At 34.9% G+C, this 13,245-nt stretch overlaps 1 protein-coding gene across 2 annotated transcripts in view; it reads right to left on the bottom strand.

Annotated features, from left to right (window-relative positions):
• LOC103695676 (flowering locus K homology domain) overlaps window positions 1-10,983 on the bottom strand; it is a 32,120-nt gene extending 21,137 nt beyond the window's left edge. Inside the window, exons 1-2 of one of the 2 annotated variants that reach the window (XM_008777054.4) lie at window positions 10,829-10,983; window positions 4,670-4,748 (exon numbers count right to left, since the gene is read on the bottom strand). The gene's annotated coding sequence lies outside the window, so the exon portion shown is untranslated. The remainder of the gene's footprint in view (window positions 1-4,669; window positions 4,749-10,828) is intronic. The other variant, XM_008777056.4, reaches the window with a different exon arrangement.
• Between the last annotated feature and the right edge of the window lie 2,262 nt (window positions 10,984-13,245).

The raw sequence follows: 13,245 nt of genomic DNA, 5'->3' as shown, positions 1-13,245 counted from the left end.
ATACTTACCTATCCATATATAGATGATGATTGTATGCACTATGACATAATTGAGCCAATGACTATTCATGATTCCATATTGAATCAATTCCATACCAGTTTGAAATAAAATTAGAGAAATCCTTACTGCCGGTTTGAAATAAAATTAGAGGAATCCTTACACAACCATAAATGGCTAGCTATGTGTCTGTTAATTTAATTATAACTAAAAAGCCATGAGACTGGTACAGATTAATTTTGGAAGTCCACCTTTCTTCAGAGCTGAAAATATCCTAAACAAGAGACTAAGCAAGTGGAATTGCCAGAGGCAGTCATGCACTCTCTCAACTCGTCAAAACACAAATATTAGAAATGCATAGACAATCCTCAAGGAACATGCCCTAAGACCTCTTCACAATCCATACAATTCTATGCCACTCATATATGTCATGCCTGGGTTTACCATAGAGGATCCATGGACCAAGGCCACTTAATTCTGAGCCATAATAACCAAGGTTCTGATAACATCTCAGTCCTAAGAACTATTCGAATGTTATGTAATGTCGAGATGGATTTCTCAAGAAGTATGTTTGTTCCAATATCTAAGAAATTTCACTAAAAATATCTCGGCGTGCAATGCATACATTACATGTATGATAAGATATATGCATACTAAATAGGGGGTGTTTGGTATGAGGCAATCATCCCAAGATCAAGGATGATATGGGTTGAGATGATGAGATCACCGTGTTTGGTTGCACCACGGTGATGCTACATGACAGTGATCCCAAATCACCCCCACCCCTCATATCACTGCTCAACCCAGTGATGGGATGCTCATCCTTGAGATCGGAAATCAAAGATCATCCATGGGCAGTAATCTTGGGCTGAAAGTTCAAGATAAAGTTGCCCCTTAGTCCAGTGAAAAAAAATGGTATACCAATATACCATTCATATATTATATCAATATTATATATGTGATTTTATATATTGATATTATATATATGATATTTATGAAATATTATATTGTAATATATTATAAATCATATTATTGACATATTATTATTCAATGATAATTTTCAATTATAGTAGAAATATATTATTGTACTTTATATTTATATAATAAAAGTATGAATATATTACCTTTATTTGCCTTATTTCCTAATCAAAATAATTATTAGTATTAAAAATAATATATTATAAGTATAAATTAAAATATTAATTCTATAATAACAATTAATATATCTCTATAAGACTAATAAATATATTTTTATGGAATATATTAATAATTAATATATAAATATATATATATATATTAATATTTATTATAATATATTTTATATGATTAATAAATATATTTTTATGAAATATATTAGGGGTATTTTTGGTATTATAATGGTAAATGATCTTGGATTTCTAAAAAAACCAAATAAGTTACTAGTAGGTACCTGAGAATCTTTAATCACTAGAACATAGCATACCAAACGTAATAATCTTAAATCATCGAGGATCAAATTACCCTAGGATAAAGATCACTAGTGATCTAAGATCACGTGGTGATCCTATTTGGGCCAACAAACGCCACCAAAATCACTTCAAAGTAGGCCCGTCGTACCGACCGTACTAACGTACCAGTACGGACCAGTACTACGGATTCAGCTTGGTTCGCACATCCAAAAGCTCCAAAAAAAAAATTTGAAATTGGTACCGATTTTAACACCGAACCAGACCGATTAGAGCCGGTACCGGTCGGCACGGGCTGAACCGGCCGGTACGAGCCGGTTCAGCATTCCTTGCTTCAAACCCATCCATGCTATCATGAAAAATTTTCCTACTTAAATGGAAATAATGAACACATTGGGCTTCTTAGCTTACCATAGAAATAATTCAAATTATCTCCAATGAATATAATTTACATTGTGTTAGTTGATAGCTTAATGTAATTTTCTAAGATCTTGTGGGATCCTTTTCTCTGTTGTAACCCCCTCTCTCATTCCCCCAAACGAACCAAAAAACACAACATGGAGGTACTTTGTGCACATGCACTATATCCCTATATATAAAACAGATGCAAGGGAGAAACTGCCCTTTCTTCAAATTTGAGAAAAGCCAAAGGAAATAAAGGAGGCAAATCTATCAATCTTCCAACTCAAACCTGCCTCGCCCTACTTCAATGTCATTTGGGGCTGGTTCAAGATAGGACCAACCAACAAAATACCAAACCTTGACTCAATTTGATCCGTTAACTAACTTCAATAACTAAACTGGAACCCTTCCAATCCAAAAACTTTAAATTCAAACACAAATTTGCTAGGGTTGGATTAGATTGGTCCAGCTATGTTAGCTGAATGAAACATAACTTTCATTAACTAAACTGGAACTGAACCCTAGTCCAACATCTTGAACTCAAAAACAAATTTGGTCAAGTCAAATTAGATTGGTCAAGTTATATTAACTCAAATGAGACTTAAGTCATAAAAAAAGGTATATACTTTAAAATTTAAATAATGCTTAATTTTAAGACTTACATCTAACCCATCATTTGGTGGGTTTATATTGCTTATGCTCCACTTTAGTTTGACCTAGGCTATGATGAAGCTACTCTAACTTTTTAACTAGTTATGAATCACATATAGATACACGCGGTTGCTAAAGATTTTAGGTTTAGAATAATTAAAATAAACTCTAATTCTGAAAAAACTGAATGTAATTAATTCATATTTCACTTTTCTGGCTAAACTGGGTTTTCTCGCACTTGATGGTTTTGAAGTTAGCATGAGCGTGTATGTTTCTATGTACTGTTTCTGCTCCTTTTCTTTTTCAAAGTCCAGCAATGTTACAATCACCTCTATAAAGTTCAGCATGTTTTATGCCTTTTGAAAGAGAGATCTGAATGTGCCAGCTTTCCAAGCTAGTAAAGTCGTCGGAAATTGTACCAAATGACCTGGGATGGAATCCTGCTACACCAGGGTTTGGGCAGTTAGGAGTGTGACAAAAAAACTTATCATGAGGTGGGGTGGGGGGAGAGAAATCTAACTAGATTACTATAGGATTATTTTAAATCTCGCAACATTAGAATCCCTTTTTATAGAAGTCCAGAATATTTTAACTTTTAATAAAAACCTAATTAAAATTATCTTAGGAATAATTTAAATCTTTAACAGACTACTCTGATTTATTTTTTAAAATGATTGAAGTTTTCTGGAATTGAAAAATTGGAAATGAAGCCACTTTTGTCCAGTTTAAGGATTTCCATTGCATCAAACTTGACACGTTCGGATCCAATTGGATCAAATCCAATTAGATGAGATCCATACTTGACCCAATTTGAGGCAGAATCTTAATTTAGACCTATATCTAACCCATACATTTTACTCTAAAAGTCAAGCTCAAGTAGGGTCAGTAGGGGTTAAATTCAGAACTTATTTGGGTTTTTTTTTTGCATCTACTTTGCACCAAAATTTTAAACCTGAAAAAAACGGCCATGTCAGATTATCTCTGTTCAATTTATGTTTGCTCAAGTAAGAATACCCTGATTAACTAAACTATCCGAATTGAATCCAAATTTCAAACCTAAAAACAAATTTGGTCAAGTCACATTAGCTTGGTTGAGTAATATTAGCTCAAGTGAGACTCAAGTTGTCAATTTTTTCAAGCCTCAGATTTAGTCTTAGATATGATCCACCTTGATGGGTTTAGATCTTTTCCTGTCTATTTTTAAGTTATATCTAGGCCACAAACAAGTTAGACTCGGACTATTTGACTAAATTTTGTCACATCAAATCTACTCCCTCTAGATCCAATTCGGTCAAAGTCCAATTAGATGAGATCCACAGCTGACCTAATTTGGGGGTGGACCTTAATTAAGACCTAGGCTATGCGTAACCTATGGTTTTAGTCTGGAAGTTGGATCAGAGTCAAGTTTTGTAGGACTCAAATTTGAAACTTTGTTCTTCTGACCTCTTTTATATTTTTGTATTTTAAATTTATTAAATGTAACTGCATCAACTTGTTGATTTGGTTGCCCTTTTAGTTAGCATTTTGGAAGTTTTAAAATTATTATATTATATTATTAAATATTTTTTGACTTTTATCACATGAACTTATAGTATAACAATGACTTTTCCTAAAAGATATGACATTGGCTTATTTGTTCAAAGCCTTCATCTACTTTTCAAAACTTATTTTCATTTTACTCACTAGATTATGCAGTACACTTTTTGTAATTTTATAATTTTCACTTTTTCTAAGTAATGCCTTTTTATATATCCATAGTTGAATCTTTATTTCTAATTTTACTTTTATTTGGATTTAGTTTTTATAAATTTCATGCCAAAGTTTCGTTTTATTCCTCAGCATCATATGAATATTTTAATATGACATTCTAAATGTCAAATTAAAAGCATGCAATGCACAACATTTATTTTTTTTCAATGAACAACAACGCAAGAGTTTTTCTTCAACATGAAGATCCTGTTCATTGATAGACCAAAACGGGGAAATGGACAATGTCCTCAAGTGCTAATAAAGATGCCAGAATGCCCAAATAATTAGACAAAAATGCCACATCAGAAAACATTGATAACATGAGAATAGCGCTAGTCCAAAGGTCATGGAAGTGAGATGATAGATTTTAGAAAGATCGACATTTTTTTATTTGAGATAATGACAGGCAAGTCTCCACTTTCCACCTTATATCCACTCCACTCCTGAAGGGCTGACTTCAACCAGAATCAAACCGCCACCGCCTTAGCCAAGGAGCAACTGGTGCTGCCACATGAGAAGGCACTCAATGTAAAGATCAACACATGTTTGCTTGCAAGTATGGCAGAACCAGGAAAAGGAAAAATAATAAATGAACAACAATATATAAACTTTTTTCTCTACACTCTTCCCATGTATAACGTCCAGAGCCTTATGCAGATAGTCTATTTTTTACTGTACAATAGACAAAAAAGGGCAGCCCCATGCACGAGGATCCTGCCATTAAGGGGTCTAGGGAGGGCCATGACCTTACCACTAAGAGCACCCCAGACACCGAGGTCACATTGCATCAACCTTTAACTTGCACCGAGGCTCGCCCTGCTACCATTACTAGGAGCAGTACGAATGGAGTCTTATCAAATTGCAAGTGCAAAGAAATGTCAAATGAGGCAACAATTACTACCAAGAATTGGCATCTCATACTGGCATCTAATACTTATATTGGTAAATGACAGATCTGATTCAATTATAGGACTACAAACCATACGGATCTTAAATAATTAAACTTTTAGAAAGAAAGTTAAAAAGATAAACAAAAGTAATTTTGAAATTACAAACATATTAGATACATGATATATATGGTGAAGATCACTTAGTCAAAAGAAAATATAAGAATAATAGGAAAAAGGATAGAAAGAACAAAGAAATATAGTCCTTAAATATCTGCAAGTACTATCAATTATCAAACAATCCAAAACTCTCCTTGCTTATTTAAAATTGTAGGACACCTTCCAAAGAAATAAGAAAAAAATAAAATCCCCATGACTAAACGAAATATAGAGAAAGAGAAGCTCTAGAAACTTGAGTCCCCAAAACATTCTTTTATTTTGTTTCGAGGGCACCACAATTTAGAGCTAAACATTATGTCCTTATTGTTAGTTAGGTAGTCACCAAGACATACCAATTGGCCTATAAAGGATGAGTTCACAGAAATAGAAATCTTGAAAAGAAACTGTATTATGTCAAGCTTCCTTCAAAATAAGACCAAACTAGGTGGATACAAACTAAATGAGGAGCTTCAGCATAAGACCATCATGCATTTAGAACTGCAATAAGTGCCTTCTAACTTTCCATACTTGCACCATCTCATTCCGCCCTTGGCTCTCATCATGTGAACTTCTAATGAATCATATCAGTCTACACTGTTAATAAAAATTCAGCTCTGACGAAGTGCTTTCTTCTAGTGATTTCAGATTATATTTATGTGCTTCTTCCTTCCCCATGCAAGTTGAACAACAATCTTGTATCAAAACTTCCCTACATTAGACTATTAGTTAAAGTGAAAATTGTTTAGCTAGAGACAAAGAAAAAGAAAATGAGCACAAGAACAAAATGAAGCGGTAGAGATCTGACACAATTTTAAATGAGAGGATCTTGGAGTCAAACTTCAGGTGTTTTGGAGGACATCTCAAACTAGTAATTAACAGACAAATTTATTTTGCACCAAGATATATTGGCAATTGCCACATAGTTCACTTAAATCTGCTCATTGTATTGACCACGCATCTAGAAGATCTTGATGGCCGTAGGGAAAGGCATAATCAATTAAAATAAGTGAAAGATTTCATAGGCCCAAATACGAGAAGGATGTAGAGTCAAGCCTTGGTGCAATGGTAAGGTTGCTCTATTATGACTTAGGTATCACTTATTTGAAACATGAAAACAACCTCTTCACATACGGAGGTAAGGCTGCAAATATCTGACCTCCCCAGAACCCATAGTAGCGGGAGCCTCATGCACTAGGATGCTCGTTTTTAAATATTAGAAGAACATCGCAAAGGCTACGGAATGCAAGGAAAGAAAAAGGGATCCGGATGTCCAGAGTTCTTGCTATTCAATTTTCTCTAGGATTTTTCTATGAGGATTTACAGCCCAAGTCAAAAATCAGGTACAGTGAAAATTTATTGTTTTGCATCAAGACAAAACCTAACATGGATATACCAATTTTCTTTTGTTTTTGGCGTTCCCTTGAAAAATTCAATTATATCATCTTTTTTTCCTTTAAAATCAGATCAAGTCATGGAAATTGTAGAAACTATTCCATGAGAGCTGCTAAAAGTCCACATCTTGTCAATCCTCTAAAGGACATCCCAATGATACAGAGGCAATTACAAAAGGCATCTAGATGATAAGATATAAATAAGATCCATAATATTCAGTGACCAGTCAGAAGAAGTTATATGCCCATTCTAGTTTGTAATTCATGATTCTTTCACTTGCTAGTCCTGTATATCAAATGATTGAAGTTAGATGCAGCGTCTTGTATATATCATCGACTGGAAATTGTATCAGGCTCACAGCCAGCAGATGCTCGGGGAATATGCATGACCACACCAATATGATTACTATCCTCCACACCAGCCCTATGTAATTGATATTGCAAACCTACTCCATGAAGGGTGGCATACATCATTCACTATACTGTGGAATATATGCATTATCTGCAATCGTACAAAGATTAGTATTGCTTGCAAATAAGTTTTGCATAGTGGCAATAGTATGTCTATAACATCTAGAAAATGATATTAGTATGTGTGCATAGTTCCATTTGGAACTAAGTATTCATTTTTCACCAAGATTTAAACTGGCATATGTTGTTAATGTCTAGAAATAGGTTTGTATATCAGTTTTTATTATGAACTTTTAAAACTAATGCAAGCCCATGTTAGACAACAATTGATATAAGTACCTAAAAAGACTTATAATGTTATTTCTTATAAACTGACACAAAAATGTTTACTTGTTGGCATCGAGAAAATTTTTTCATTCTAAGTTTAAAAAGAATGGACAAAGTCATAACAGGTCAGTTTTTGATATCTTAGAAGTTAGCTTATCTTCAATGTCGAGACATGCCAAGTGTCAACAAGACAAATACATGTCTCTTGACTACTGAACATGTAATAGACAATGCTTGTCCTTTCAGAATCCATCTAACAGGGAAACATTTCTTTTAAATGAAGCATTTCTATCTCAACCTATTTTACTTATGAACCCATAAAGTTCTTTTTTTCTTTAGATGTGTTTTCAGGAAGGAATCCAACTCCTATGAGATTATCGAGAAGATTTCCAGATGAAATGTTTGGAACTTCTATGTAGACATTCTATCTTCACTCTTGTCAATGACTTATTCTTCAAATTAGGTTGCAGATTACCACACAAATCATTAATTCAATTCTGTAAATCTGGATTTTAATTTAATGGATTAGCACAAGAGAATATGCAAATAGGCCACTAAAACAAAAGAAAATTGACTATAAGACCCTCTTGAACCTATATGCTTAGGAAAAATCCTACTAGAACTACTTATCTTGCATCTTGCCTTCCTCTCTATGCAGTCGCATCAAAATTTGAAGCCATAAAAGGTATATATGTTTTCATCTCATACAGTAACGGCGTATAGTTGGGTACGAAACCAATACATACCAGGTAAGACATTAAGACCATTCATCGCAGCTAGACTGTGATGTTGGAATCATATGGATGTGCCATTGGCATATTATGGTCTGATTGCTTATGCTTAATGGTGAATGTCACACTCATAAATGAATCAAATATTACAAAGTAAAGCATGATAAAGTAAAATGTTTCTTGAGCAAAATTGTGTGCATCCATGCATTTGCAAAGATGCCTCCACAGGATATAATTATGAGTACTGATATGGATCCTTAAAATGATTTATCAAATCATTTCTAGAAGACCATCAAGTTCGGTGTACTTTAGATCCCCAATCAACAGCTTGAAAGCTTGTTGACCAACAAAAATTTTGAAGAATGGATTATACAAGTTAGCAAAAGTCAATTAGGTGACTCCCCTTATAGTAGTCCGATATGATATGCTTTATAATATATAACCCACATTCCAGCAGTCCTCCTGTCCTGCCCTGTTGGTGCTTTATTTTTCCACCACCGTTTGCATTATACTCTGGACATTACATTGTTCTGCAAAAGCATCCTTGAACTTTGGCACTTGAAAAAGCAAATTACAGCATCACTTGAAACTTTTTAAGTATAAATAATCACTTCAAATTTAAAGAGATTCCTCATTACATGTTCGGCACATGCCAAAGCTAATTAGCCTATAATAGAACTATAATGCATGCAATAATCTGCATGTGCAAAATTACATTTAAACTTTAATCCAACAGTCAAGTTGATGGATGAAAAATATTCCATGTATGATAGTCTAATATCATAAATTGAAGGGTTACAGACATCTAAGACTGCAATTTTGTCTTGCAAATCATTTCCATACTAACTAGTGGCTCCTCTTATAGTCTAATATGTTAGATAACATCGAGTTCTATGCACCAATCTTATCTCATCGATATAGTTTCACATGCAAACCACAAAAGGGAGTTGTCTACAACTTCAATCAGTAACAACATAAATCTTAAATTCAAATCGGAATGATCATAATGATATGCATATTTTCACCAATCAAGTGGTTAATATGGTACCCAAAATTCTTTTAATGAGTTTCAAATTAAAGTCATTGTTAAAAAAACAATTATTTTCTTAACCAAAATAACTAACATCTGGATAATATGTACTTCTAAATTTCAAAAAATTCTGAATTCTCATAAGTTTGGTAGATACATCATCCAAGTACATGGATGACCCATCAGGCAGTCAGGACAGGATCCTGACTATAATATATCTAAACATTTGCGTTCAATTTAATCATATGTCTAGGCACCAAATTGTAGTTTAAACCCATTGAAACTCCATATTTAACTGAAATTGAATACATTTTCTACAACGATATCACGGATTAGAGCACACTGAATGCAACTTCTGTCAGTATAAGGTAACAGTTTACAAGCACAAACCATAATTAGATACCTGTTAATCATTCTCAACCTCATCCAGCATGCATTTCTCACTAACTACTAAGGATGGCCCTAAAAATTAATTTAGTAGATGATACAATGTATTCATGCACATCAAATGAGTGTTCCTTGACAACAGACTGATGTTGACTCACCACAAACAAACATTTAAGTCAATTCAAAATTAAACAGTCAGGCCTACTAAGACCCATATTTTCCTGTTTCATATGATAGATTAATCTGCATCACACTTACAGTTGGATGCTTAAGGCAGCAAAGATCATGTTCTTTTCTATGTTCAACTCTTCAAAAAAGAATATCACAAATGAATAATCAGAGACTCTGCATACCAGATAGATTTCATAAAGTTTTTGCATTCCTAATAGGCATAATCTGACCTAGTTAAATTCAGGTTATGTTTATACCAGCATGGTTTGGAAGCTTAATGTGTACAGCCCCTTATCAAGTACTACAATAACTTATTAGTCTTGCATCTTCGCATTCCAAATGATGCTGGTATATTTAAGCTAACTCAAGCTCCACAGAAGTACAATCCATTCATCAAGCTTGACCAAAAGGATGTAATACAGAACTAAGCAACTTGATACAGAACATCAAGAAAAGCATAATAAACAGATTTCACAAATACGATTCACATTCTGGGTAAGTAATAACAGTGTATGATCTAAAGGGCCCATTCAAGGACTGTCTTATTTGTATCATAAGATCCATAAACTAGCACATCTATACAGGGTTCATTTATTTAAGCCCCAAAAAGTAGCCGCTCATGGAACTAATCAAGTATCAGCCCGCACCATAAATCCCGCTTCATCCAAAGCACAGATTGCTTGCCGAGAAACACCTCTTATAAAGAAAACAACTGTAGCAGAAAACAATAACCCACAAATAAAGGTAGAAAAAGCAGCAAAAAATCCAAGTGGAAAACCAAAAGTCCACACCAATACCAAAAAAGAAGATGAGGAGATAATAACTAGATTTCTAATGTCCAGAACCCTAAATCCCCGACACTAAAACCCTAGAAATCCGACCAAACACGGCAATGGCACACAGAAAAGACCGTCCCAGATACAAAGAAATCTCCACGCTGTAGAGAAAAAGGGGCCCGGGCGAAAAAGAGCTGCCACCGAACCCCAGATACGCAAGCTACCTCTCAGATAGAGAAGGAGAGAAGAAGGGAACAGAGAGAGAGAGAGAAGAAGAAGAATGAGAGAAGAAAAGGTTTTCTTCGAGGATATACCTGGGGGCTTCCGAGGAGATCTCTCGTCGACGGCGAAGGCGGAGGACGGAGAAAATAGGAATTTCGAGGGTTTTGAGGAGGGAGGGAGATTAGGGATTGGAGAAGAAAGTGGAAGAGCGGAAATGAATGGACGTCTGGTGGCCTGTATTTATTATTATTATTTTTTTGTTAACTGTATTTAGTATTATTGGCCGGAGCACTTCGCCCGCGTCACGGTTCTTCCTGTGTGCACGACGCGTCGGATTGTGGCTCCGCTGGAGCCCGCGGACCCATCCGCTGCGCCAGAGAATCTCTTTTTTGCAGATAACCCCCTAGAGTAGTACTAATTCATATTTTATTTTGACGAATAGACTAATCCTCACTATTTTAGTATTCTAGCGCAGCAGAAACCATTTATTTTCATACTCATAATAGCCACCAAAATACATGACTTCTTTTAAATAATCCCCTAGCGTAAACTAATTCTTATTATTTTTTTGATGAATACACGTTCTCTTTTGGAACCAATTTTGGGAACCATTGACCATGATCGTCCTGCACGAGTGACCGATCACGGATTTTTATTCAATCGTGGGCTACTCGTAGTTCAACCAAATGCCCCACTCATTATTTTTCTTTTTAGTTAAAGTTCCACTATTCTTTCTTCCTTCTTCGAACCCTCTCGAATCTTCACAACTCTTCTCCTCAAACCCTTAAGCAATCCATCCTCCTCTACCACTAATCGAGGTATCTCTCTAGATCTAGATGAAGTGCTTCCTTTCCATGGTGGTTCTATATTCTTTCTTCCTAATCGAGCTCAATCGCCTCTCAATCTACCAACATTGCTATGCCTATCTCACTTTTTTGATCTAGCCGTGTTGTCACTGTTCCCCTAAAATCTAGCTCCCCATCTCCGGTGATTTCAAGAAGGGGAAAAGGGAGAGTGAGTTAGAGGTTCGGTGGATCATAGAGTCGAAGGAGGTTCTTTTCATCAACTACCGCCAGTTCAATAAGTAAACTCACCACTCGGTTATCCACATCTCATGGCTATAATCCCGAACAGAGCCTAAAACTCACCTTCATCAAATAACACTAGTTGAAGAAGCAGTCATTGCCAACTACTTCTTCGTCTCCCATGGCCATGATCTTAGACAAAGTGTTGGCTTTAAAGGTTTGCTTTTGATTATGCAAAATATTTGAATAAAAGTTCACTAATTAATTGCATTGAGTATGATTGAATGTTTATAGAAAGCCAAGAAGAAAGGCTTCAATAATTCTCAAATAAAGATTAATTATCCAAAGATCTACACAAAGAAACTCAACTCCAAATAGGCCTTGAAACAACTTTTGAATGCTCAGATGCAAATACAGAAAATTCTGACTTGGGCTATCTCAAGAGTCATCCCTTAGATTGCAATAAGTCGACCTTGGCATACTGATACAGACTGATACGCCCTCATAAGTCGACTCTAACAGATCGTGAGTCGACTCAAGAACAATTTTAGAAGATAGATGAAAAACTATAAAATTCATCATATTAACGAGCCGACCTATGAAGAACACGAGCCGACTCCAATCAAACAAGAGTCTAACCTAGAAGCAAATGAGTCAATCTCTAAATGGCTATAGAGAAAAAAATAGAGCTATAAATTTTATCATATTGGTGAGTTGACCTATGAAAAATACGAGCTGACTCCAATCAAACAATAGTCGACCCTATAAGCAAACAAGTCGACCGCTTAACGGCCACAAAAAAAACATAAAAAGCAGTAAAATTTAGTCTGTTGGAGAATTGGCCCATGTCACTCACGAGTCGACTCCTAAACTAAAAGAGTCGGTTCTATAATGGTCGCAGAAAGAAGATAGAGTGCAGCAAAAACCACAACAAGTTTGAATCGACCTGTGAAGATCATGAGTTGACTCTTGGAGATCACGACTTGACCCCTAAAAATGTCGAGTCGATCCCTCTATGCCAGACAATAGTAATGGCTAGTTTTTCTATAAATCAAAACGGTTATTTTTATCTCACAACGGCTCTTTTGATCCGTCTAACGGCTAGGAGAGTCTTCTACCTACTCCTAAGTAATATAAATGCATGAGAACACTAAAAGAAAGCAATAGGATAAGAAATAGAATGAATTAAAGAGCCAAGAAAAAGAAGAGAGCTTCAAATAAAAAATATTCAAGTGCATTCATTGAGAGTTGAAAGATCGCATCTTCACAACTGAGAGAGTTCAATCAAGACCAACCAATTAATTCAAATCTCTATTTATTCTTTGTATTTGTTATTAAGGAGCAATATTTTTTTATGTTTACATATTATTCTTTATACTCTATTGTGATAAGTTTAAGAGGCTAAACTTTGGAGAAAAGTCCATCCAAATCTTGAATTGGATTATATTGAGTCTGGAGATAGGCTCGGTGATGGTTTTGGTTGA

The sequence above is a fragment of the Phoenix dactylifera genome, unplaced genomic scaffold, assembly GCF_009389715.1.
Source record: "Phoenix dactylifera cultivar Barhee BC4 unplaced genomic scaffold, palm_55x_up_171113_PBpolish2nd_filt_p 000342F, whole genome shotgun sequence".
Lineage (NCBI taxonomy): Eukaryota > Viridiplantae > Streptophyta > Magnoliopsida > Arecales > Arecaceae > Phoenix > Phoenix dactylifera.
The sequence above is the reverse complement of the archived record's forward strand: the minus strand, read 5'-3'. Positions and strand labels throughout refer to the sequence as shown.